The sequence below is a fragment of the Leptopilina boulardi genome, unplaced genomic scaffold (genome assembly GCF_019393585.1).
Source record: "Leptopilina boulardi isolate dan_hultmark-lab unplaced genomic scaffold, ZJU_Lbou_2.1 LbouV2_216, whole genome shotgun sequence".
Taxonomy (NCBI): domain Eukaryota; kingdom Metazoa; phylum Arthropoda; class Insecta; order Hymenoptera; family Figitidae; genus Leptopilina; species Leptopilina boulardi.
Genome location: NW_026137770.1, coordinates 759,238 through 786,049, shown reverse-complemented (window position 1 = coordinate 786,049; position 26,812 = coordinate 759,238). Strand labels below are relative to the sequence as shown.

General features: G+C 28.7%; 2 long non-coding RNA genes across 2 annotated transcripts in view; both read left to right on the top strand.

The window, feature by feature from the left end:
* The window catches only part of LOC127279554 (uncharacterized), a 107,398-nt gene that overhangs the window by 6,162 nt on the left and 74,424 nt on the right, over positions 1 to 26,812 (top strand). The window lies entirely within an intron of this gene.
* The window catches only part of LOC127279556 (uncharacterized), a 50,384-nt gene that overhangs the window by 1,156 nt on the left and 22,416 nt on the right, over positions 1 to 26,812 (top strand). Inside the window, exon 2 of the long non-coding RNA XR_007842650.1 lies at positions 8,544 to 8,747. This is a non-coding gene — a long non-coding RNA (uncharacterized LOC127279556). The remainder of the gene's footprint in view (positions 1 to 8,543; positions 8,748 to 26,812) is intronic.

Genomic DNA, 26,812 nt, shown 5'->3' with positions numbered 1-26,812 from the left:
AAAGAAAATTAAAAATTTATTTTGACATTAATTTCTTTTAGTAACAATGAAAATTTTACCACAAAATTCATAAAAAAATGTTGTGAAAGATTTCAGACAATGATAATGATAAAAAACAATAAATTTTGCTAAATTTTTAAAATATTATTAATATTATTATTAAAAAAATTGCGTATCATTTCTTTTATTTTATCAACATTCTAATTTGACTCTCTGAAAAAAAATTGTTAATTTTTTTTTTAAAAATTCTTATATTTCAATAATAAAATATAATTATTAGGAATAATGCGAAAAATTTATTCTGCAACATCAAATTACAAATTCCTTGACGAACTATTTTTAAAAACAATTGTATTAAAATATTAAATAATATTAAATATTGTCTCCACCAATGTATTGTTTCAAAACCTCTAGAGTTTGAAAAGAAACGTTTAATAAATTGGAGAGAGTATCGGAAATTTCTTTAAAAATTTTTACTGATTCCACATGCATCTCTTTTAGCTCATAAATCTGTAAAAAGACTAAAATAAATAAACAGAAAATTGTAAAAAGACAAAATAAATATTAAAATGAAAAAATAAATATAAAATGGAGACTGTCAATTTCGCCTATCTGCGGCCATCGAGATTCTTTCTCATCATAACAGAGATTGATAAAGGTCTCGATGAGCAGCCAGTTTTCCTGGGACTGGATCATCAGCGCTACCATGTTTTCCGGTGTAACTGTAGCGTTTACACCGGTGAATATGGCGTGCCTCTCCAAGTCCCATCGACTGCAGGCAAAGAGGGTGTGCTCTGCATTGTCCACAGGCTCTCCTTACCCAGCCCAACTCTTGAATTAAGCGGGCTTCTAGAAGGGACTGGCCGAACTTCTCCTTGTCGAGTCTCTTAGTGTTCCACGAGGGGCTTTTTCGACTAGGAGCTTCCTGTCTTCTGCCTCCTCGTGTGTCTCCCACTGAGACTGAGAACTCGATGTACTGGTGGTCACTTGCGGTATAATCCTCAGAGACCCACTAGTCGCATATGCGGCTACATATTTTGGAGGATGCGATCGTTAGATCTACAATGGATCCGATCGCATCACTCCTAAACGTTTTTTTCCTGCGGTTTACAACTACTAGGTCGTTCCTGGAGATCATTTCATCGATCGGAATTCCTCTTTTATCGAGCCTTGTCTCGGCCCACTCTGGAGACTTTGCATTAAAGTCGCCAGTGACGAGAACATCCAACTTGGAATCTCGTAGGCTTGATTCGAGGTCCTGTATATCGGATTCGAAATCTGTCAGTGGATCATTCGGCGAGAAGTAGCAGCTATACATACGTATGTTAGCCACCTCCACCCAAACAAATCCACTGCTCGTCTCCAGGAACTTGTATTTTTTTTTCTTTTCCATTATTTTTCGAAGTTGTAGCTTCGTTGCCATCCTCCATCTCCGTTTCGATTTTTTTTTCAAAGTCGATGATCTATAATGCAAAAGTTAAAAAATAAAGAAGAAGAAATAAATGAATTATCAATACTAACTAGAAAAATACAATTAAAAAAAACAATTTATTTAATTTAAAATAATATTTTTTGATAATTGCTGACATAAATTGAAAAAGGCAAAATAATAAAAATAAGATCAAATAAAACTTTAATAAAGTGATAAGAGGAACTTAAGTAAATTAACAAGAAAAATTGAAATAAATAAAAATTAATAAGAAATAAAATTCTGTTTTAAATTTTAAAAATAATTTAATACCTTAGTTCGTTTTGGTGGTGGAGTTTCGAAATCAAAATCATCGTCATTATCATCATCTGATGATATTGGCAGGACCTCCTCTTCATTATCGCTCATCTGCTGATGGGTCAATTTAATTTTTTCTTCATTTTCATTTTCCTCTTCTTCGTTTTCATTTGGTTTCAACTGTTAAAAAGGAAAAAGTGAATTAAAATTTTTATGTTAAAAAGTATAATTTTTATTTTAATGAAGTTGTTTATTTACATTTGGTTTTTTTCCCACTTCCGCTTTTCTTTCTCTATTTACGGCACAAAGCAATTTCGTCTCCAATTCATTCAGTTGAACATCTTTCGTCGCTTTTTCTGTAGCTTTCGCTAGCCATGACTGTAAAGCCTATTAGAAATTTTAATAATTATTAACAATACCAAAATTAATAAATAAAACAAAGAAATATGAAATACAAAAGTAATGTTTTAGGGGCTGTTAACAAAATACGTAAAGCTTTTTTTGAGAAATTTCAACTCCCCCCCATCCCCCCCATGTAACGCACAATTACATACATTAGCGCCATGTTTTTGGCTGACCGTAAAAATTGCTTCACCCCCCTCCTCCCCCTAAAAGCGTTACGTATTTTATGAACAACCCCTTAATTATTTTTTAAATTAGTAGTTAATTAATTTAATAATTATTTAATTTAATCACTTAATTATAATAGTAAATTAATAAACATAAATATTAAAATAAATAATAATAAGAAATATAAATAAATAATTATAAAAAAAATATTATTTTATAACTTTCAACTTTAAGCAATTTTTTAAAATTAGTAAAAATATAATACAATAAAGAAAACTAATAAACTTCATTATTATTTTTCAAGGCGAAAAACGAAAAATTTTATTTTTAAATAATAAATATATATTTTAATTTACCTTCTGCCATTTTTCTTCGTCTCTAGCACTCGACTCATTTAAATTATTTAAAACTTGAGTCAGTTTTCTCCTTTTGCTCATCGTAATTTGCTTTTTGAAAAGCGTCGCTAGGTTTCTTGATCAACAGCAGATGGTTACCCTCTAACCACTCTATCATTTTTTCTTGATGCCGAAAAGTGATACGTTGGAGACGTTTTTTTGTCGCTGAAAAAGAAATTTTTTATTAATATTTTTCTCAACAATTCAATTATAGTTTATAATAATTCTTAATTTTATTCACACAAATTAAATGTTATTACTTACATCTTGCAGCCATGGTAAAATTCGTTGTGAGCTAATGGACTTGACCGAAGCAGATTAACAAATTAACAAATGAATATTGATTAAATGAATAAATAAATGAATATAAAAAAAGGCCGGTAAGAAGAACTCGCCGAGCGCTCGACCGGAAGTTAGCGCAGAGAGCAACCTATTGTTTCAAACTGCTATATTTCATAAATAAAAAAATTTTGATTTGATTTTATTAAACTTTTTTAAAATGTCTTATAATCTTAAATACCAATTCTATTATTTCTGGTAATAAAAAAACATATTTTTTAATTTCAAAAATAACAAATTATTTTCAATAAACAAATTTTTCAGTTATGTCTGATAATTTAACCTTTTTTATTCATATTTAAAAACAATGCTATAATAAAATAATAGTAATAAAAAAATATAATAAGATAATCAAATTTAAACAAACGTATGCAACTATAAAAAATTACAAACAATTTCATTTAAAAATATTAAATGGAAAACTATTAAAAATATCTTTCAATAATTCCCTGTCGAACACGTAAACTTAGCGCGCGTAATCTATTTTGTTGCCTTATTGGTGGGTGGTTCGCAAATCGTAAATTTTCTTGAGGAGAATCTGCCAATCCACCAAGCTTGCATATGTTGTGTAACGCACAACAAGCGTTGAAAATTGAACCAACGAAAATAGGCGAGTATCTTAAAAGTCTTTCTTCAAGCACGCGCCGAAATCTAGTTTTTAAATATCCAATACATCTTTCGACACAACTGCGTGTTCTCGCATGGGTCTGCGTGTATCTCCAAGCGGGAGTATTAACAGGTGCATGCAAATCGGGAGTTAGGGTCCACGGTTCTGTAGGGTATGCAGAATCAGCAAGAACTTTCCAACCTTCATTGCACTGATATTTTTTTCTAATTCTCTTCTAATAGAGGAATTTCGCCAAATATAGCTATCATGTGTACTTCCCGCGTGGCGGGCTTTGACGTCTAAGATTCTCAAATTGTAATCACAAACCTGCAAAATTATAATTTTAATTAATTAAATTATAATTTTAATTAATTAAATTATAATTTTAATTAATTAAATTTTAATTTTAATTAATTAAATTTTAATTTTAATTAATTAAATTTTAATTTTAATTAATTAAATTATTATTTAATTAAAACTATTAAATTTAGTTAAAAATTGTCTGAAATTGAAAGTGCTCCTGTGAATTTCCGACTTGAAATTTTGCAAATTTTTTTAAATATTAATTTTCACATAACTATATTGCATTTTTTGCTATTATTAGCATATGATAATAATAATAAAAAATGCAAAGAATGTTATAATATAGTTATGTAAAAATTAATATTTGAAAAAATTTGCAATATTCCAATCAAAATACCGTCGGAAATTCCCAAAAGCATTTTCCTGGGAATCTTTCCACGTGGAAATGTTTGCAAATTTTATAAGTAGTAAAAAGAAATTTTTAGTCAGACAATATTTAAAATATTATCAGTAGTAAAAGTAAAATAAAAGTCAGACAACCTTTGCAATAGAATCAGTAGCACATGTAAATATTGTATGTAAAGAAACTCGAAATTTCATCGTTCTTGCATAAATCCGACCCTATTTTCTCTCCCGCTTGCTCCCGCGCGAAGCAGGAATCGAGTCGTCACAATTGATTTTCAAAGCATGGATCGGGCGCAACACGGCTTCACATTTTTAATTATAATTTGATGACGGATTAATATTTTTTAATTTTCTAAAATTTATTTTAAAGCTGAAATTCTAGCGAAGATTTCTGTGTTTTTAAAAAAATTTTATCTAAATTTTTCTAGATTTTTGAAAATGTTGAAGTCAAGAGACCAAAATTAGAAAATTTGATAATATTTTTTTCATCTTTCTCACTCTACAACTCAAAAAATTATTAACGGAATGGCTTCAAACATGGCTTATTTTATTCAAAATTTAATAAGCCTTCTAACCGTTTTTGAGTTTTTTTTGTATCTCCTTTTGTTGCAGAAATATGATTGAAAAAGTGATGGCATGTTTTTTCAGAGAGTCGCGTGTAATCGTCCTGATACCTCTGGACGGTACTGTAATTATATAATACTTACTATTTGCACATTTTTTGTCTGTTGCTGATGTTGATTCACGTAATTGTGCTCTTTATATCGCGGTCTTAAAATTGAAATAAATGTGCAATCCACGGCGCCAATTATTCCTGGAAATCCTGCACTTATTTCAAATTCTCGCGAAATCTTTTGTTTTTGAATTTGACTCCTTGGAAATTTAATAAACTCTTCGACTACGAAAAGATTAATTAAATTTGTTACTTCGTGGATGGAAATACTTATTGATGACTGGGACATAGTCGGAAGGTAAGACTGACTCGTCACCCTTTGGTACGAACCAGTCCCGTAAAAAATCAAAGTCGCAAAAATTCGCAATTCAGGTGCAATTCTATTAACTCGTGCACTATGTCTCATGTAAGGGCTTAATGTTAAAATTAAATATTGCACCATATATTTGCTCACACGAAACAAATCGACAAATCCTCTGTCGGGAAGAGAAAATGGATCGCTGTCATTTCGTAAATGAACATGCAATAAATGCACTTGACGATATTCACTTCTTCGTACTGCTTTCAATCTCTCATTATTATTTTCTAAGATTGCCAATCCAAAATAACCTAGACTCATCTAAGAAAAGAAAAATTATTCATGAAAACAGTGACACTATAAAATAATGCACGTATGCAACGTTAATTCTAAAAAAATATTTAAATATGTAGTTATAAATTTTAGTGGAATTATTACCTCGTTTTGGTGAAATTTTACATTAAAAACTTGAAAGTAAGTATAATATAAAATTTTCAAATTTGTTTTACTTTAAAAACGAATTTGTATAAAATAATTCTTGTTTAAAACAATGGCAGCATCGTTATCACTATAGTAATTAAATAGGAATGTAATTTGACAAAAGTATAACAGTTAAATTGTAAAATATGTGTGGAATTTTAGTTTGTTTGAAATATCATAACAAAATATTTAAAAAATGAATTTCGAAAATTCATACGATTCAAATTCTGAAAATAATTCATTTGAATCTGAGACAGATGAATTAGAATGTGTAAGAGATTCATCTAAACGAGGTAATTTAAAAATATACATAAATATACATATTTTTTATTTTTATTGTCACGAATTGTCAATAATAATCTGGAGAAAAGTAATTTTTTTAAATTATACGGCAAATAAAATTTGCTACCAAATTTTAACAAATAAATAATTTAATTTATACTTACTATTATTTTAATAATATAAGTAAAAAAGAATAATAATAATACGAATATATAATACTAATAAAAATAGATACTTACTTGTTTTCCAAAATTCCTTCAAATATAAATCATTTTATATTTTAAAAAGTGACATATGTAATTACAAAATTTTAGACAGTCTGACTGAATATTTACTTGCACTACTAATAAAGCGTTGCGTAAAATAAAAGATGATAAAAATAAATATTTTTTCGCCATTGACATGAAAAAGTGTCTTTTCTGTGCCTGTTTTGGGTAGATAAAGTAGCACTTTTTAAGGCAGTTTGGGCCAACTGCCTAAAAAAGACTTTTTTAGGTAGAAAACTGCCCTATAAAGTCTTTTTTAGGCAGTTGTTAATTTTTGCATAATTTTTGTTTTGCTTTTATTTTATTTATCAATTTTTATTATTTTATTTTATATACTATTTCACATATATTATATATTATATAAATATATATATATATATATATTTATAATATATAATATATAATATATAGGGGAATAGTGTCAGGGTTGGACACTTGGCTTTTTTTAAATAAGAACACTAGCGCCACCTGTGTGAGTACGTGACGAATCTTCTAGTAGTGTAACCTAACTTTTTGTGGCATTACATTTATGGAGAATCAAAAGTAGCGTCTCCTGTGACTTCGGTGCAATCGACGAGACAAAAAAAGTTTTGTTTGACTTGTGAATAAACCTAAAAAATGTGTAAAAAAAGCAAGAATTCGGCAAGGTAAGCTTATTGAATGTATTGTAGGGTACATAATTTAAGAAGAAAAAAAGTGAAAAATCGAATCGCGACACATGTCTGGTTATGGTTAGCACAATTCGAAAATGATGCTTCTAGTTAGGGTTGAACACTTTATACAGTTATGGTTGGACACCTATATTAATTATGAATTTGTAAACAATAAGTAAAAATAAACATGAAAAAATAAGAATAAAAAACATTACAAATGATATTTTACGTTTTTATCAATAATGCGTTTCGATTTTCAAAAAGTGTCCAACCCTGACTGAAAAGTCCAACCCTAACTAGATTTTTTTTTTAAATGTTTATAATTTTTTTAATTTTGGACCAATCAATTTACGGTCCACAGCAAAAATGTTCCTCTTTTGTAGATCTTTCCACCCATATACCACAATTGATTGAATTTATCTAAACAAAATATTTATAAACAAAAAACCAAAACTGTGTCCAACCCTAACACTATTCCCCTATATATAAATTTCTTTAAAATTGTTTCACTTTTTCATAACAATGGCGAAAAAAATAGCGTATGTGGCTCGCACGTTGTAATTTTTAGGTTCGGATGATTTTAATACTCGCTGTCTGTGCGACTTCGGTTCGACTTGGCTCGCTTTCGGCTCGTCTTCGTCTCACCTACGTCGCACTAACGACAGCTCGTACTGAAAATAACATCCTCATCTAAAAAGTACTACTTTACGTGCTTGCCACATAATATACTATTTTCAGTTTCTCAAAAAAAAAAAAAATCAAAAGGACGTTTAAGTCGTGCCACCTCTGAGCAGAAGCAGAGAATTTTGGAGTACATTGAGGAAAATTCAACGTTGTTGACAAAAAAATTTACCAAAGTTTTGTCAAGGCAAAAATATAATAAAGAATGGGCAGATATTTCAAAAGAATTAAATTCAATGAATACAGAAAGAAATTCTAGATCGCCAGCTCAATGGCAAAAAGTAAAATTTTTTTCTAAATATGAGGAAAATTTTTTAAAGTGATCCAATTGTAAAAATGAGAACATTGGATGCGGAATTACGTAAATTGTCAATTGGTAACCCAAGTAGCACGTAATATTACAGTAATATTAAAATTTCAGCCTCAATATTACTGTAATATTACACGTTTATTTGAAATACATAAAAATTTCAAAGTTTTTTATAACAAAAAAAAGAATTAATCAATCAAATAGTTTTAAATGTTTTTGAAATTTTGTGTAATATTACAGTAATATTTTGTAATGTTACTATAATATTACTGTAAAATTAACCGGTAATATTACCATGAGGCGGACATTTTAATATTACAGTAATATTACTGTAATATTCGGTGCTACTTGGGACTTTTAAAATCACGGTGACTTTATTTGTTTGTAAAATATTTTATGTTTTAATAACATTAATTAATTAATATCTCGAAAACAAAAAGGCCATTTTATTTAATTTGTTTATTAACAGTATACATTTTAAGATTCAATTTTCCTCATATACTTAATAATTAATATATTTAATTGTATAACAATTAAAAAGAATTTATTTGACAGGTTCTGTCGCGATGGGTATCGAACACTAAAGGAAAATTAGCTAATATCAAACGGTGCAAACGAACCACTGGAAGAGGCAATTTCAGCAACGCGAATATTAGTCTAACGGGGTTGGAAGACCGACTTTTGGCTGTAAAAGGCAAAAGTTGCATTTTAGGGGATGGCGTAACGAAAGAAATTGGAATACCAGAATCTGACTCTGATGTAAGTTAAAATTCCAAATTTTTAAAAATAAAATATATTTAAATTTTTATGATCTATATCTAACTTTAATACAATTTAATAAGTCGATTTAGAAGAAGCAATACCAGCAGCAGTGGTAAAAAAATGTCTAATGTACCATTAGAGGTTGGTTTTATCATTAAAAATGTTATTATAAATATATTAACTAGCTCAAAGCTAGTCTAAACTATTAATAACCAAATTTTTCGAATTTGTATTTTTTCCTCATATTTGCTTTATTTTATATTTTAACCATTTCTTTTTAGAATCAAGAATGTCTCAAATTTATAAGGATTTGCCACGATGAAGAAATGAAACAATTAAAAGAAATTTCTAAAAGCCATTAAAAATTTTCAAGTGTAACGCTTAAAATCTCAAAAATTATAAAAAAAGCAATTCGGGACAACGATAAATAATTAATATTATAATTTATTGTTATATTAACTTTTATATTTCTAAATACATTTAATTTAAACCTCTAATTTTTTATAATTATAAACTAAATTAAAAATAATAATAAATAAGAAAAAAGGAGACATTTATTTCAAATTTATATCCTTACAAAAAATTAAGGAAATAATTAAACTTTATCCAATAATAATAAACTATCTACTTTTCTTTTTTATATTAATAATAAAATATTTATTGCATTTATATTTATTATCTTTTTCATACGATTAAAAGTTTCTATTAGTCATTGCCTAAAATGAGAAAAAAATTTAATTATTAATTATTGTTCTTAATTCTTGCTATAAGATTAATTTTCTTAATTTATATTCATTAAATTAAATTAAAAAAATTAATTTCCTTTATAAATTATTTTAACATTAAACTAGATAATTTATTTTTAGAATTGTTATTTATTAAATTAATAGGTTATTTCCAATATTAAAATATAATTTATTTCGTCACTAATAAATTATTTTATTTGAAACTAACAGTTGGCAAACATGAAGTTAGAGAATTGATTCCACATGAATTCTATGTCAATGTCCTTATCTAGGGGGGTTATGTTTATATTTTATTCTAAATTACCATCTTGCAGTTTAAGATTTGAAGAAACTGTCAACGGTATTTTATTTTGGTCATGATTTGGAACAAATTTCACTAAAAATATGTAAGTTTTTAGTTCTAAATAACGAAAAGCGCTACATAGCGACTAGCGCTATTCTTAATCCCACTGCTGGAAACAATTCTCTAACTTCATGTTTGCCAATTGTTACTTTACAATAAAATAATTAACAAAAAATCATTTGATTAAACATTTTGATTAGTCGAATAATTTTAACCTGAATCCATAATTTTTAATTTCATACTTTCCGCTTTAAAAAGTACTCATAATATAATTTCTATTTTTGAATTTAACCAGTGAAACAATTGTGCTAACCTAAATCTGTGAAACTAATACAATTTTTTTGAGTTACCTAGTAACAAAAAATTTTTTTAACTGAATGTAGCTTCAAATCGCTACGTAGCGAAATCTTCGTAGCACTGTTGCTATTCGTAATCCCACTCCAGTGATGGATGGTAATTTAGAAGAAAATATAAACATAACCCCTCTAGATAAGGCCATTGACATAGAATTCATGTCAATTTCCTAAAATATTTTATCTACGTAGCAAACAAATACAACATGAAGGTGGAATCTCTCTATTTAATTATTAATATAAAAAAGAAAAAAAATAGTTTATTATTATTGGATAAAGTTGAAATATTTTCTTGATTTTTTGTAAGGATAGAAATTTAAAATAAATGTTTTCTTTATTTCTTTATTATTATTATGTTTTATTTAGTTTTTAATTATTAATTATAAAAAATTTAAGGTTAAAATTTAGAAATAGAAGTGTTAATATAATAATATTAATAATTATCGTTGCCTCAAATTGTCTTTTTTATAACTTTTGAGATTTGAAGTGTTACACTTGAAAAATTTGTCAGGCTTTTAGATTTTTTTTTTAATTGCTTCATTTCTTCATCGTGGGAAATCCTTATGAATTTGTTACATTCTTGATTCTAAAAAAATGGTTAAATTATAAAATAAAGCAAATATGAGAAAAAAAATACACAGAAAAACAATTATACCAACCTAAATTTATCAAAATGATACCATTTTTTTAGTCACCCGATAGCAAGAAAATTTTTTAAAGTGAATGTAGCTTTGAATCGCTACGTAGCGAAATCTTCGTAGCACTGTCGCTATTTGTAATTCCACTCTTGTGCCCTTAAGGAATTGTTCGAAAAAAGGGATCTACAAATGGTAATAGGGTGGGAAATTCTCTCAAAATTTGGAGACTCCTTTTGCTGGAAGGAAAAGATTTCTTATTCTCTTTTTCAACTTCAATTAAATCCGGAATCAGCGAAAGAGAATATATATATACATATCCTCTCTAAATATATTCATTAAATTTTTATTTATTTTTTTTCTTACGTAATTTTCTTCTAAAGTTGCGCTTAGCACTTCCAATTCTATAACACTTGGCGATAATTCTGCTTCTATATGTACTACAATTTTTAATTTATTGTTATTAAAATTTTCATTAATAATTTCGATTTCTGGTGAACTTTTAATCTATTAATATTTATAAATTAACACGATTCTTTTTTCGGGTATTATTTTACCTTTTGACTCATCACCATACCCCCATGTTGAGTCCGACTTTAGTTTTTTGTATTTTCTTGTTATTCTCTTTGACCTTTATTTATTAATTTTTGACGTTCATAGCATACTTCTTTTGTATGACCCTCTTTTTACAATATGTACAAGTATTCAAGAACACCATAAAGACGAAGGTGCTATTTTGTTGACGATCTGTCAAATTATTACTGGCAGCAAATTTCCTATGAACGTCACGCATCAATCAATTAACATCGGATAGTGCAGGGATCTGCATTAGCGACGATCGAGTATTGATTATCGATCGCAGGTATTATATTATTGAATATTAATTGATCTCAATGACACCAAGAAGAGAGACCGCTGTTTAGCGACGCTTTTGAGTTTGACTCGTCAGACATTTTTATTCTCATCCTGGTGTTCGTAGAGTGTAGTTGGATTTTTCATCTATTCTTTTGTGAAATAAAATTTTAAAATGTAATAAATGTTGAATTGGGAGACGAGGCGTCATCGTCGTCGTCAAATTGGCGGTGATTCACCAATTATTATTTCTCAGTTGTTTTCCTACTGAATCGATCTCATTATTATTTAAAGATGAAAAATCCACGTTACAGTATATATATGTATTATGACAAGAATTTTTTATGAATGAAAAAATTGATATTGCCACAAATAACAATGTTTTTGCAAGATTTTTCAAAATTCATTGCTACAACGAAACAAGTTGAGAAGATGGAATAAAAAAAAAATTGCGAAAAAAAACAGTAGCAAACCGCATCCATCCACAGCAATCGTCTATTACTTCCGAAACTATCCCACATGCGGTCGGTGGGTCATAAATTAGGAATTCCGACAATAAAGTTCGGCCGTTCAGTGGCAGAGTGTAATTGCTCGAGTGCTCGTAAAGTACTCGCAGTACTTCGTTGTAATTCGTCTCGGTACGATTTTGGTGTTTTTTTTTATCAGGAAACTTTCTCTGACAGGCCTCCATTTGAAAAAAATTCAATTCTTTCAAACTCGTATTTCACTGATAGAAAGTTGCCAAAGTCTTTCAAACAGCAATACGCTATCTGTCTTTTTTATAAGGAAAAGTTTTTAGTAAATTTTTTTTATTATTAGTCATTAACTCGAGTGTATTTATCTCCTATATACATTTTTAAGATTTATTATTAAAGAAATTTAATTGCAGTTATGAAACACACAAGGAACAAAAGTTCAACATGTATACAGAATAATAAGCACAATTGTTCTTGTTTTTACCTTTGTCAACTGACAAATACAGTGTTGTAAAGATAAATTGAAAAACTCCAAACGAATTAAAATGAAACAATTCGTTCAAGTAGGAAATTTTTGCTTCTGATTATTAAGAGTTTTGATAAAATGAAAAAATTTGATTTAGATTAGATGGAAACATTTTTTTTTATTTAGTAATTATGTGTTTTCTTCCTAAAATTATTTCTAAAAATTAAATTCTCTTTGAACCAAACAATATCTGAAAATATTTTTCTAAAGTATACTTATATAAAAATTACAAGAAGAATTCAAAATTATGCTGACAATTTTTTTCTAATCTAATCGATAAGTTGTTATTCGTTTGCTAAGTTTATTTTATCATTCGCAACAATAACACAAGATAGGATATTTACTGCAATTTTTCCAAAAACTTAATAATAGTGAAGTTTTTAGTTAAGTGGTAATTCTTTAGTGAGTAGTTGAAAAATCTTTGAGAAATGGCAAGAATTGTTGAAACCGAGAATATTATTAATACACTAAGTTTTGCATGTTGGTCATGAGTTTCTGTGGCGTCGACAACTCGAGTAAGTTTCAAATTGTAACAGTCGACTGTCAAAACATGACCATTTCTCACGCCGTTATGCGCGGACCATTTAAGAGAGTTCACACTTAGTGCTCCATACCGCTTCACTTCATTCCACTTCACTTCGTTGCAAGCGCAGCACTAGCATGGAACACAATCGAATAAAATAATTCACATTCTCCCACCTTTAATATTAGCAAAGTTTTGCTGAAATTTCTATATATAACACCTATTTAAAGCTGGTTTTCACTAATTCGACCCCACCGTCTTTCATTCTCTTTCACTATATTATTATTATAAAGTCTCGTACTATCCTAATTTAATTTCGTGTTGTGTTCATTAAATTTATTCAACGAGAATAATAATACAGTGATAATAATTGTAAAATAATTGCTAGATAATAGGATTTCTAAAATAATAAATGAAATTAAGTAATAATTTGAAAGGTGTTATAATATATACTACAATTCAAAACATTATTTTCATTTAAACTATTATGAAATTAAGTAATAATATTAAAATGATAGTAGCAAATAATAGTATTATTTAATTAATAATTTTGAAACTTTGTAACGAATGTAATGATAAAAAAGTGGCGGATTTGCTCGGTGGATTAGAGTTCATTTAAGAAAACAATATTACATTAAATTTGTTAATGATGTTTAGTGGCCTTTTACAATTAAGATGTTTATTTATTGGTTGACATAACGTTGTTACTACATGTTTCGGCTATAAAGCCCTCTTCAGGTAAGTCAATGCACTTTTCAAATAAGTATAACAAACATAAGACGAACACGTAAGTAAAACAAAATCACGTGTTCGATCACATTATTTTAATCTATTAATTTGATTAATTTATTTAATTCATAAAATTAAAAATTTGAAAAATTCAAATTTAAGAATCCATGGTAAATAATGAATGATTCATGGTGTTCCATGGTAATATGGTAATATGTAACATTCATTATTTACCATGGATTCTTAAATTTGAATTTTTCAAATTTTTAATTTTTAATTTTATGAATTAAATAAATTAATCAAATTAATAGATTAAAATAATGTGATCGAACACGTGATTTTGTTTTACTTACGTGTTTGCCTTATGTTTGTTATACTTATACTTATTTGAAAAGTGCATTGACTTACCTGATGAGGGCTAAATAGCCGAAACATGTAGTAACAACGTTATGTCAACCAATAAATAAACATCTTAACTGTAAAAGGCCTCTAAACATCATTAACAAATTTATAATAAAAACAGTTTGAAAGAAATTTAACATAATATTACATTAAATTGTAACGAATGCAATTATAAGATGAATGGTAAATTAGCTCGCCGGATCAGGGTTTGTTTAAAAGAAAGGGAATTACATTAAAATTATAGACACATTTCAAAAATAACTTATATTTAACAAAAAAGAACATAAACTAAAATTACATATTTACAATACAGAACGCGATTACAATGAATTATACGATATAAAATGACCAGACGATTTAACGAATTAAATGATCAAAAACGGATTACGAAATCTGCTCCAGGGGGTTACATAAAATCAGGAACGCAAAAATACAGTAAAACCGCTTCGTTGTCTTTAACGAATAAAACCTCGTTGAGAGTAATGCTCCCTTTACGATACATTCGGAGTAAAACTACTAGACATCTGAGAAAATGAACAGGGGGAAATGTTCTTTGTCTTGAAGGTAAGGCCCTCATCGACCCTGTGAACCACAAGAATCTAGATTTTCTGTGGAAAGCGCAGCTTATATAGGCGATCGGTGGGTAGTGCGCATACGAGAGAGTTCTGGGATACAGCGCGTGCGGAGTGATCGGGCACTACAACATCGTTTACTACGGTCGGTAACATTTTTATCGACATAGGGTGTAGTATATTACATTTTTAGGGAAGAAAGTTCAAAATTCCCGTACCGCCGGGAAATGATGACCGAAGCGAAAGTACGCACAATAATTCACTAATTGAAAATATTTCAATTGCGTATTCCATTTGATAACCAGCCATCTTTCACTTTTGCTCCTCGCTTCAACGCCACTAATGGACACTCGAAGTTCTGACTTTTTCTATGTCTCTCTCTCTCTCTCTTTCCGTCAAGTTTCTTTTTTCCATGATTATAGGTCATTTCCTCAAACATAAAATTTTTTTTAAAAAAATTGTTTGATAGGTACTTAAATATTCCTATATAGGCATAATATTTTTTTCTTTATCCATTTATGGTCCATATGGACCAAGGGGTTTGATGTAAAATAAAATTTTAAAAATTTTATATAAACATAAAGTAATGGAACTTATTTAAGCAGAAATAATTGAAATAGAAATATTTGACTATATTAATAACTTGTGTTTTAATTAAAACTCTTGATTTATTAATTTCAATAACATAAAGCAAACATTTTGATTGATCAACATTCAGTTATAATAAAATTCATTTCTCACTGATGTGTGTTTTAAAATTTTATTATTGATTTGAAAATGGAATTTAAATTGTGGTCAACTTGCAATATAAATCGGATTGACTTTAATATTTGTGCTTATTTTGAGTGGTCATCAATTTTCCAATAGCTTTAACATTTGCGAAATATTTGCCTTTATGAATAGATTTTCAAAATTGTATTCAATTAAATGCTTTATAAACTGTTGGATTAAAATTTTTTGGTCTTCCAAAAAGTCTGTAAATCTTTATTTTGTTTTAAAATATAGGTTATATTTATGATAGTTTTACTTTGATTAAAAGTTCTTTTATGTAAAATCAAAATCAGTTTCTATTGAATATTTTTGATAAAAGAAAGAATTAATCATCAATAAATTGTATTGACAGTTGATGCTTTTGTGTATTTTTACTCCAAACTATCATAAACATAATCTATAATTGTTTTCTTTTTATTTTATGTAAATACTGTTTATTATTTTTACCTTCCTTCAATAATAATCTGTAGTGTGTAAAAAAATACCTGTCGTCAGTTCAGTTAAAACATTGTAAAAGTATAAAATCTCCATATTGTGAATGAAGTGTACCACTTAAGAACTTATATTCGCGCACTTTTACTTAAGTAGGCATTAGCGTTTAATTTACATAGAAATGCTTGAGAGATCCTTTCTCTCTCGGGTAATAGAGCAACCCACTCTGGCTTTAGTAATGGGATATTAGATCCTGATGACCTGCTAAGTCCGTCATTACAGACAAGCTTCAGATTCTCTCCCTTTCTAAACAAATTATCTCCCCGTGAAATTGACTCCTGTTTTCGTAATTCCTATATATATAAGCTTTTGGAGAACTTATCGTTTAATCAGTTTCGAAAAGCGATAGACAATTTTCCAACAGATACTATAAGAAGCTTATAATATACAGTAAAACAAGTATAAAACTGAATTGTTCAAAGTTGTGTTAATATAAAGTCTTCTATATAGATTTTCAGTTTTTGCGTGTGTAAACTAGAAGCTTGTTGGGTATAAAGAGGTGAACATTATTTTTTTTTCTACTTTTTTTTATGATCAGTGACTCGACGAGGTTAACAGCAGCTCAAGGCTTTAGCACTTGCAGGATGACCGACGCTTTCGTGAAGAGCTTTAATGGAAAAAAGGTATCTGTAATGTGTCCTGTATCCTCTTTTCTCGGCACCTACCCGTTAGTATCCTTTTTATTTTTCTACCACGTTCTGGACCATCTAGCTTGGGCCATAAAACGTTGGCCACCTACTCGAGCTACAACCAGTATTCCGGTGTGCTGCACAAACGTGCCGCTTTAGGAGCGCGAGTGTTAGTCTGTCTCGCTCATTCTTATCCACCTTCTCTTGATCTCTCACATACAGTTGCTCACTATTCCCCTCTTACCTTTACCTCCATCCGCCAGGAGTCATTCACATGGGAGTCGTAAAGTCCAAAGCTCAAATAGCAAGATATGCGAGGCAGGTATAGCAATGCTGGACAGTTGCTGAGCTGAATTTGTAGTTAGCTGAAAACTCGGATAACTTTTCTTTGTCTTTCTATTCAACTCTTCTTCTTTTTTCATTCTAAATGAAGATAAGGTAATTGGAAACATCGACCAACAATAATTGGAGCAAAAAGAGATAGATAAAAGAGAATCGTTCTGTATGTTGTATCATCTCCACTATATCTTTTTATTTTTACTATATTTATTTTTTTCATAATTTTCTAAAACAAGCTTTTACTTTTTTGTACCATGTCACACAAATTTTTTCTTAAATATTTAATATCAAAAAAATTCAGCAGAGGTGCTATTCTGTAACTTGACTACACTTTTACTTTACTTCACCCATCTGGAAGGATTTCCGGAAAATTTACTTATTAGAAATTCTGGAAAAAATACGGAAATCACGAAATTTATTCGGAAATCTTTCCACATGGGTATTCTCGCTTAAATGTGATATACCTTTGAATGCTTGTCGAATTGAACTTACCTTAAAGGTAAATGTATTAATTACTGCGCGGCTCCAATCGTGTATTCTTCTCTAAATAAAAAATTCGACATTCCTTTAAAAGTAAGTCAACTTATAGAATATGAAACTAATAGGTTGTGTGATTTAGATATTTATTCAAAAATTAAAACCCTCTAAAAATAGATTTTAAAAAAAATTTAAGTAATTAAAAATGATATTCAATGCGCCTATTACTATAGGCTTTAATCAGTTTCTGAGCACTAATTACGGCGTCGTAAATAACGTGCATAGAATCGTTACGTACATCGTAATTGAAGCAAATAAATAACTTAAAAATGTTTTAATTTTTGTATTAGAAAAAGTTTTTAATAATTTAGTACAAAATAATTATTTATTAAACCCTCAATATTTAAAGTATACGCTGTAATTGACTTACTTAATCTCTGTGATTTAATTTCTGGTAAAGTTAAAATGTAGTCAAATTATAAATTGTAATTTTTATATTCTTTTCCATGAGAAAGAAATTATGTTCTTTATTTATTTTGTAGCAGGTATGCAGCCCAAGTAAATTTCCTTGACGTGATTCTCCATTTTACTCAAAAGAATACTTATCTAAAAGCTTTTGACGAACACAGTTTTGCTCATTATAAAAATATGCAATTTCAGGCTACAAATAAGTAGCAGTATTATTCTAAATTAAAGAGGCTTATAAAATTAACAATATGTAATTAAGTATTTTTCAGGTAAAAATGTAATTAAATTTAATTCACCTCTAATAATTCAAGTGATTCTTGATTTGTAACATTGAATAATGATTTACTACTGAGGCTAAAACCAACTTGAACAAAACGTTTGAAAGCAGAAGCTTCTTTTGCAACTCTTAAAGTCAGGGTACGAACACAATTTGCATCGGTTGGTTGGTATTATATTTTCAAGACAATCTACGTTATCTACACTTTTTAATTATTAATTTTGCCAAGACGCCAAGTTATTCGAGTGTTACAGAATTGGAAGTGCTAAGCCCAACCTTAGAAGAAAATTACGTAAAAAAAAAAATAATAAAAATTTGATGAATATATTTAGAGAGGATATGTGTGTATATTTTCTTTTTCGCAGATTCCGGATTTAATTGAAGTTGAAGATGAGAAGAAGAGAATAAGAAATCTTCTCCTTCCAGCAAAAGGAGTCTCCAAATTTTTGGAGAATTTCCAACCCTATTACCATTTGGAGATCCCCTTTTTCGAATAATTCCATGGGGCCATTGTATTTTGTGCAGATTGTGCCCAAAAACGAAATCAATGTATCAAGAGGAATTATTAATCAAAGAATATACGGGAGAGGAATTTGGAGTTTTTCGCTTACCAAATTTTGAGCTACATTACTGGCACAAAATGAAGGCGGACAGAACCTTCGAAATGAAGACTTTTGTTTGCGGCTATTGTAGAAAACCCATTACTTCAACATTTATGGATGTAGAGAGATGTGCAAGATACAGATCTTTCTACATGCATAAATGGAAGTCATGTAGTTATTTATTCTATGGAAAATAACTAAACCTAAAAAAATAGTTAAATAACCCGACAAGTAAATTTTATAATTCTAATTAGAAAAAACTAAAACTAGCTCAGGAACTTCATTGTTACTTTAAAGCTGCAATAGACCGCGGAGAGGGAGGATCAGGATAAACATCATTAATTTAAAAAAAATTATAACAGTTACACTATCTATTAATAATCACTTATTCAAGTTTGATAATTAAGAAAGGGGCAGAAGGCCGACTAACAAGATTTAATTTGATTTTAATAATAAAATAATATATTAATAATATTATTTTAAAAAAATATTGAGATTGATTCAGCAGGAAAACGACTCATGATATATAACTGGGGACTCACCGCCCATTTCACGACGACGATGACGCTTCGTCCAAAAAATTATAAATTTATCACATTTTAAATTTAATTTCACAAAAAGGCGCAAAACCAAGTTTACACTACGAACACCAGAATGAAAGAAAAAGGGCTGACGAGTCAAACTTGAAAGCGTCGCTAAACAGCGACCTCTCTTCTCGGTGTTATTGAGATTAATTAATATTTAATAATATAATACCCGCGATCGATAATCGATACGCAATCGTCGGTAACGCAGATCCCTGGACTATGCGATGTTAAATTAATTGATGCGAGAAGTCTATAAGAAATTGACTGCCAATAATAGTTTGACAGATCGTCAAAAAACAGCAATTTCGTCTTTCTGTTGTTCTTGAATATTCGGGACTCTCATCCAAATATATAAACCAAGAAGCTCTTCCCTTGATGACATCTATACTTTCAATGTTAGATAGTGATGTCCTCAACATTTTTGTGACTCGGCGAGAATCCTCAATGTCTCGCGAGAGTTTTCATAACAGAACGAAAGGACAAATCAGAATCGAATTTATTTATTATAGGTCAACTATTAATCTGACGACTTTGGCAAGTTTGTTTGTTAATACGTGAATTTGATTATTAAAAGAAAACGAAGTGAGTATTATAAGAAAACAATTTAAAAATTTATAATATTTTACAGCCATTATGGCTGGATTCCCACCCTGGTATTGTTTATTTACAAAATAATTTATTACTTTTTAAATCATTTGTACGCTGCAAAATGCAGCGTTACAAAAGTTACTACATTTTCACTAGAGTAGTGTGCGGTAGTTGATGAGAATTATGACAAATGGCGAGTGGGGAAGAAAAATTAGAAAAGATGCTGAAAAAATGTAAAATGAATTTTGCATTATGAAAATTTTGGTCCAATAAAATCGGCGGCCCGGGCTGTCGACCCACCGTTTGACCCCCCCTGGAAGTAAATTCAAAGATCAGTTATAAACTATAAAACAGTAGTTTAAAAAACATTTGATCGGACTTTAAATTTTTTTTTAATTTACATAATCAATAAATCATAAAAAACATTATTACTAGAAAATATTTAAAAAAAAAAAAATTTCAAAGTATAATAATTTTAATATAAGTACCTCTAGAAAAAACCTCCCCCAAAAAACAAATTGAAAAATTTGTAGAGTAAGGATTTTCCCTTCCGGAATGTTATATAAAAAGTTGAGAAAAATTCGATCCTTGGAAGGAATGAAATAACATAAAAATTGTATGTTATTAATATTGTTTATTGTCACAAAACAAGAAACGACGTGAATTGAAAATTTTTTCTATTTCCTGAATGAAAGGAATGAAATAATAAATTTTAATAATAAATCTCAATCAAGATCTAATAAACTCTTATCAGTAATTTAAGAATTTAAAGATGACTCTTGTAATTTTACTATAGTAATAGCAGATGACAATGCATTGTTCCAAAGGACAAATGCCACCTCAGCTGTCGTGTTCCGCAATGTTAGGGTTCAAGAGCTTTATGATCCGTATAGAGAGAATAGACTGCTGTTAACTGCATAACTGATTTGCTTTATATTCGGTCAATCTTGCTTTTATGAGATTGTAAAATAACTTTGTTATGTAGTATACAGTACCAATGAACTTTGCATATAGAATTTAGTATATCTATAAATTTAACTTGAATGATATGATTTTACAATTCGTGAGAGTTTGTTATTAAAATTTGAAATATTTGAAAAAAAAAACAAATTTCATTTCAATTTATAGTTAATCAAACACTTTTGGAGGGAAAAAATTATTCTCTTTCTTCTTATTAAAGAATAAGTAAATATAAAATATTTAAAAATAATAAAAATAAAATTCTTCGGGGATTTTTGAAATTTATGGAAATCAAGAAGTCACGAAGTTTTCTGGCTGATCTTAAAGGAAACCTAAACTCCATCTCTCGTGGGAAATCTTAGGAAAAGTCAGTGAAGATACTGTTGAAACCAACACATTGTTTTATAAGTATAGGGTGAAAATAGCGCAATTTTTCAGCTTAATCGGCTAAAAAGTTCGTGATGTATTTGCACTTCCACTATTTACAAGTATAAAAGTTTATATAAATAGGACACAAATTTCAAGAAAATACATCAATTTTATGTAATTATCGTTTATAATATTTAATTATAATTTTTATTTAAAAGAGAAAAAAAAATTGTGTGATCTTGATAACCGAAATCAAAAAAATATTTAATTACATTGAAATTTAATCCAACATTTATTTTTTATATTTGGAAATTTGATGATTTTTGAAAATTCTGTGGTATGTTGAATTTAATTGAAAATTTTACATATTTGATATGAATTTTTGGGGAATAATCCAAGTGTATGCCCTCTTTTAATTGAAAATTGATAATTTAAAATTTAAATGGCTTATAAAATTTGCAATAATAATTTGTCACACGCTAAAAGCGTAAAACAAAAAGGAATAAAATAAAACGTTATTCTAATTAGATAATTTTGTGTGTGTGTGTGTGTGTAAAATAAATCGGGGAAGATAGCAATTGTCCGATAGTAAATAAAAAGTTGAATGGAACAAGGATGGTGTTTGTAGCCACTCAAAACTAATGGAAACGAGTTTAATTAGCCAAAGTTTTCGTTACGTGTTCTGTGCTTAAAGAGAAAATTACCGTTTAAAGAGTTGTAGAATATACGCTAAGAAGCAATTTCTTTCACCAAGTTTGCCGCGTTACTCGTAGTTTCACTTCTTACACTGCGTTACTCTCGTTTTCCACTTGCTTTTCTTTCAAATGCTTGAGGCGATTCCACGGGATCTACTGCGTTTATTCTATGTACATATCTCAAAGGCAAACGACATTTAAACGTCATGTAGAAACATTTTAAATGCTGCATTTAATTTATTTTCCGTTATAAAAAGTCATTAAATACCCCTTCTTAAAGAGAATAAAAAAAATTATTATTATTGGAATTTTTAATTGTGTACTTTGTTTCTTGGTATATAAAACATATAATAAAATTAACTTCTGTAAAAAATATGCGTTCTCTGTAGCGTATTTTTTAATTAAGAGTATTTCATAAACAACTTTAATTTACTTTTTTGTGATGAAGAACATTACTTTTTTAATTTTCATTCTTCTTAAAATTTGTACAATTATTATTCTATTTTGTTTATAATTTTATATTTTTTCCCTTTTAGGAATATTATTTTTACTTACATTAGCATATTTATAATTAATATTATTACATCTGGAATTAAATTAACCTTTCTTTACATTTACTTAAAAATCAATAAAAGATAAGATATTAAAATAACAAACAACGCTCTTATTTTAATTCAAATATTTTATTTTAATAAATTAGAATTTTTTTTGTTAAAGTATATTAAATTACTCATGTCAAGTATTTGTTTATTATATTGAAAGCAATTACTTAAAGAATAAAAGAAGTTTAACAATTTGAGCATTAAACTTGAATGCTACCAGTATATATATAAGGAAAAAATGGTCGTGTAGCTTAAATGTTTTTTTATGTGAATAGCTGTTATGGAAACGACAATATCCTTTAGGTTTAAACGATCTCGTTTTTCTTTACCGGCCTTTCAGGGAAAATGTTTCAACTCTGCATTGACAACGCACACCAAAACAAATACAGTAAAAACATTTCAATGAGAATGTTATGGTGACGACAAAAGTTTTTCACATTTCACAAGTAAAATATATCTTATGGGTTGTTAAATTTCGATATTGTATAGTGGATCAAAGTCGATTTGTTGCTTCGCCACCTGGAGGAATGCCAAAGCATTGTTATTGACTGGCTTTACAAATCTCCGCAACTTCCGTGTATAATTCACGACTGAGGTGTTGGAAGCCAAGTATCGAAAATTCATCAACAATGATTTTCAAATAATAAATTTGCTGGATTTTCTTTATTTACTCGTCAGAAATAAATGAAAAATTCAATTTCAAATTGTAAAGATTTAATGTATATAGAAAATTATAACATGACATTTTGACACGAGACACCAATTTAAAATTAAGTTGAAAAAAATATTAAAAATAATGCGAAAAAGAAAAATGTATTTAGAGTGAGTTTTTATGTTTTTGTATTGTGTATATATTTAAATTAAAACAGTTTTCGCGCCGTAGCGCTACCGTTAACTTTGTTCGCCCGCGCGCAATAGCAGGTCAGGTTAGGCAAATTTCCCACGTGGTCACCGTAAAACCATGTTCGTTCTAAAAACGTTTTTAAAACGTTTAATGTCCGACAAATAATGTTCTAAAACGTTTTAAGAGCATTTGAACCTTCGTGACGTCACAAATCATGGCGCATGACACGCAAACTTCTCAGGTATGTGAAAAGCACAATTTTGAATATTTTTTAAAAAAACCTTTTGGAAAATGTTCAGAATAACATAGACTCTGTCTGTTATGTGCGGAAAATTCAAAATTTTGCGTTTAAAACGTTTTTTAAACAATGTTAAGGTCACAAATCATGGCGCATGACACGCAAACTTCTCAGGTATGTGAAAAACACAATTTTGAATATTTTTTAAAAAAACCTTTTGGAAAATGTTCAGAGAAACATAGACTATGTCTGTTATGTGCGAAAAATTCAAAATTTTGCGTATAAAACGTTTTTTAACCCTTTCAGGGGCAGTGGGACGTATACGTCCCACCTTTTTTGTTGTTGTATTTTTGGTATTTCCGGCATATTTATCTAATAATAATCATATATTTCTTATTTTTAGATTCTAAGGATATAATATAACGAATCTATAATATTGTTTATGAATAATTTATTATTGTTAACTTAATATTATTCCATCAATCTGAAAAATATGCATTTTTTTAATAATTAATTCAGCTATTTGTAAACGCGAAGTGCTACGACTTTGAAAATCTTTACTCGGGGGTTTTTGGGGTCCCTGATTACGAATCTGAGGTCAGTTTTTCAAAATTCAAAATGGCGGATCCAATATGGCGGACGACTTTTTAAAAATATAATGCAATTTGTATGAAACTCGTTACTCGGGGGTTTTCGGGGTTGCTGATTACGAATCAGATGTCAGTTTTTTAAAATTCAAAATGGCGGATCCAATATGGCGAATATATTGAATTTAAAAAAAAAATGTCCGCCATATTGGATTCGCCATTTTGAATTTTTAAAATTTGCAAAATCTGACCTCGGATTTGTATTCAGCGACCCAAAAAACGTATAAATACGTAATGAAACAAAAATTTGTATGCTTAGAATAATGTGCCCCTGAAAGGGTTAAACAATGTTTAAGTTGGTTGTCACAAGTAAGGAAAAATACACGAATTGCTTATATGTAGGCATTGTTTAAAAAACGTTTTAAACGCAAAATTTTGAATTTTTCGCACATAACAGACAGAGTCTATGTTATTCTGAACATTTTCCAAAAGGTTTTTTTAAAAAATATTCAAAATTGTGTTTTTCACATACTTGAGAAGTTTGCGTGTCATGCGCCATGATTTGTGACCTTAACATTGTTTAAAAAACGTTTTAAACGCAAAATTTTGAATTTTCCGCACATAACAGACAGAGTCTATGTTATTCTGAATATTTTCCAAAAGGTTTTTTTAAAAAATATTTAAAATTGTGCTTTTCACATACCTGAGAAGTTTGCGTGTCATGCGCCATGATTTGTGACGTCACGAAGGTTCAAATGCTCTTAAAGACATGGATGTTCAAATAATGTTCTCGAACATTTTTTGGTTGACATGAAACGTTTTAAAAACGTTTTTAGAACGAACATGGTTTTGTGCCCACTGGGAAGAAGAACATATTAAATTTGAGGTTATATTTGTTAATAGTCTTATAAATGCATGACATTTTAAAAATCTTCTATTATATTAACAATAAGTTAACAAATTTCCAATAGCGACACCGACAGATAACCTCGAAATCGACCTTGGAAAATTTATTTTCACTTATTTTCAAATTAAAAATCCAAATCCTTTGCCATATGCATTTAGAAAATCTTAAATATAGGTATTTTTTATATAAGTCCAAAAAAATTAGGAACTTAGAAAAATATCGTTAATTTTTTTATTAACTCTTTTTGATTTATTAATTTTTAATTATAGAATGTATATGTCTACTTTTTGGAAAGGTTGGCCTTGAGATTTGTTTATTGTTCCATAAAAAACATTTAATATTTAACAATTGTCATTGCATCCTTCAATAAAAATGATCAAAATTAAGATCAATTTAATACAATATTAATAAAGTGTTAATTTAAAACATAAATTATGTATAATATACATAAACTACAATAAGTAAACAACAACAAGTACAACTCCAACCGAGCGAGCGAGGAATACATCGCTAGTTATAATAAAAACAATAGTAAGGAAATATAGACCCAAAACATTTAAAATTAAAATACTCTGGAAAGTGCACAATTTAAAAATAATTATACTTATTCTTTTCTTGTATATCTATGGATTATTAATATTTCCAAGAAAAAAAACAGAATTTTAAAACTTTTGTGACAGTCGCCGTAAATAATACTATTCATTAGCAAAAAAGTTATTATACTGATAAAAGAATTATAGACAAAATTTAAAATCTAAAATTCACGGAGAAAAGAGGATTGTTGTGACAACTAAAAATTAAGTCCGCACAACAATTCCAGTTTGCTAATATAGAACTAGCAAATCTATTTGTTGTGGAGACAAAAAAAATTTGTTAAAGCGAGATTGTTATAAAAACTATTCCGATTTGTTCGGTGAACAAGCAGAATTGTTTTCAGCAATATACCTGGATTGTTAGTTTGACAAAATAATTTGTTGTACTAACAAAGCGTTGATCAAATAAATTTTTCTCACCTTAATTAATATTTTTTTAGAAATAATAAAATTAATTGATAATTAAGTACAAAATTTATTAAAACTTTTTTCTTTACAATTATAAAACATTATTTTAGTACATTAAATATTAAAAATTAAGAATTACAGCCGAGTATCACAATGAAGTCTATACTTGGTTATGTTTAACACTATTTAAACACTTACCAATAAAATCAGACACAGTCTTCTCATCAAGCCCCCATTTTAACAACAATTCCCGCATTTTTGCCTCCTCTCCTGGGAGCATTTTCACTTCACTATATAATAAAAACTTAAGTTAAAATAAATAAATAAATAGAGAGGCACAAGTGCCCTAATCGCGAGACCGACGCGCAAGTAAAGATGAACACGTGACATTGAGCAGTAAACCTGTCAGCTCAACAAATCCGAATTGTTCCATCAGCAATCGCATGATGCGCTACCAGAAGTTTGTTACTAT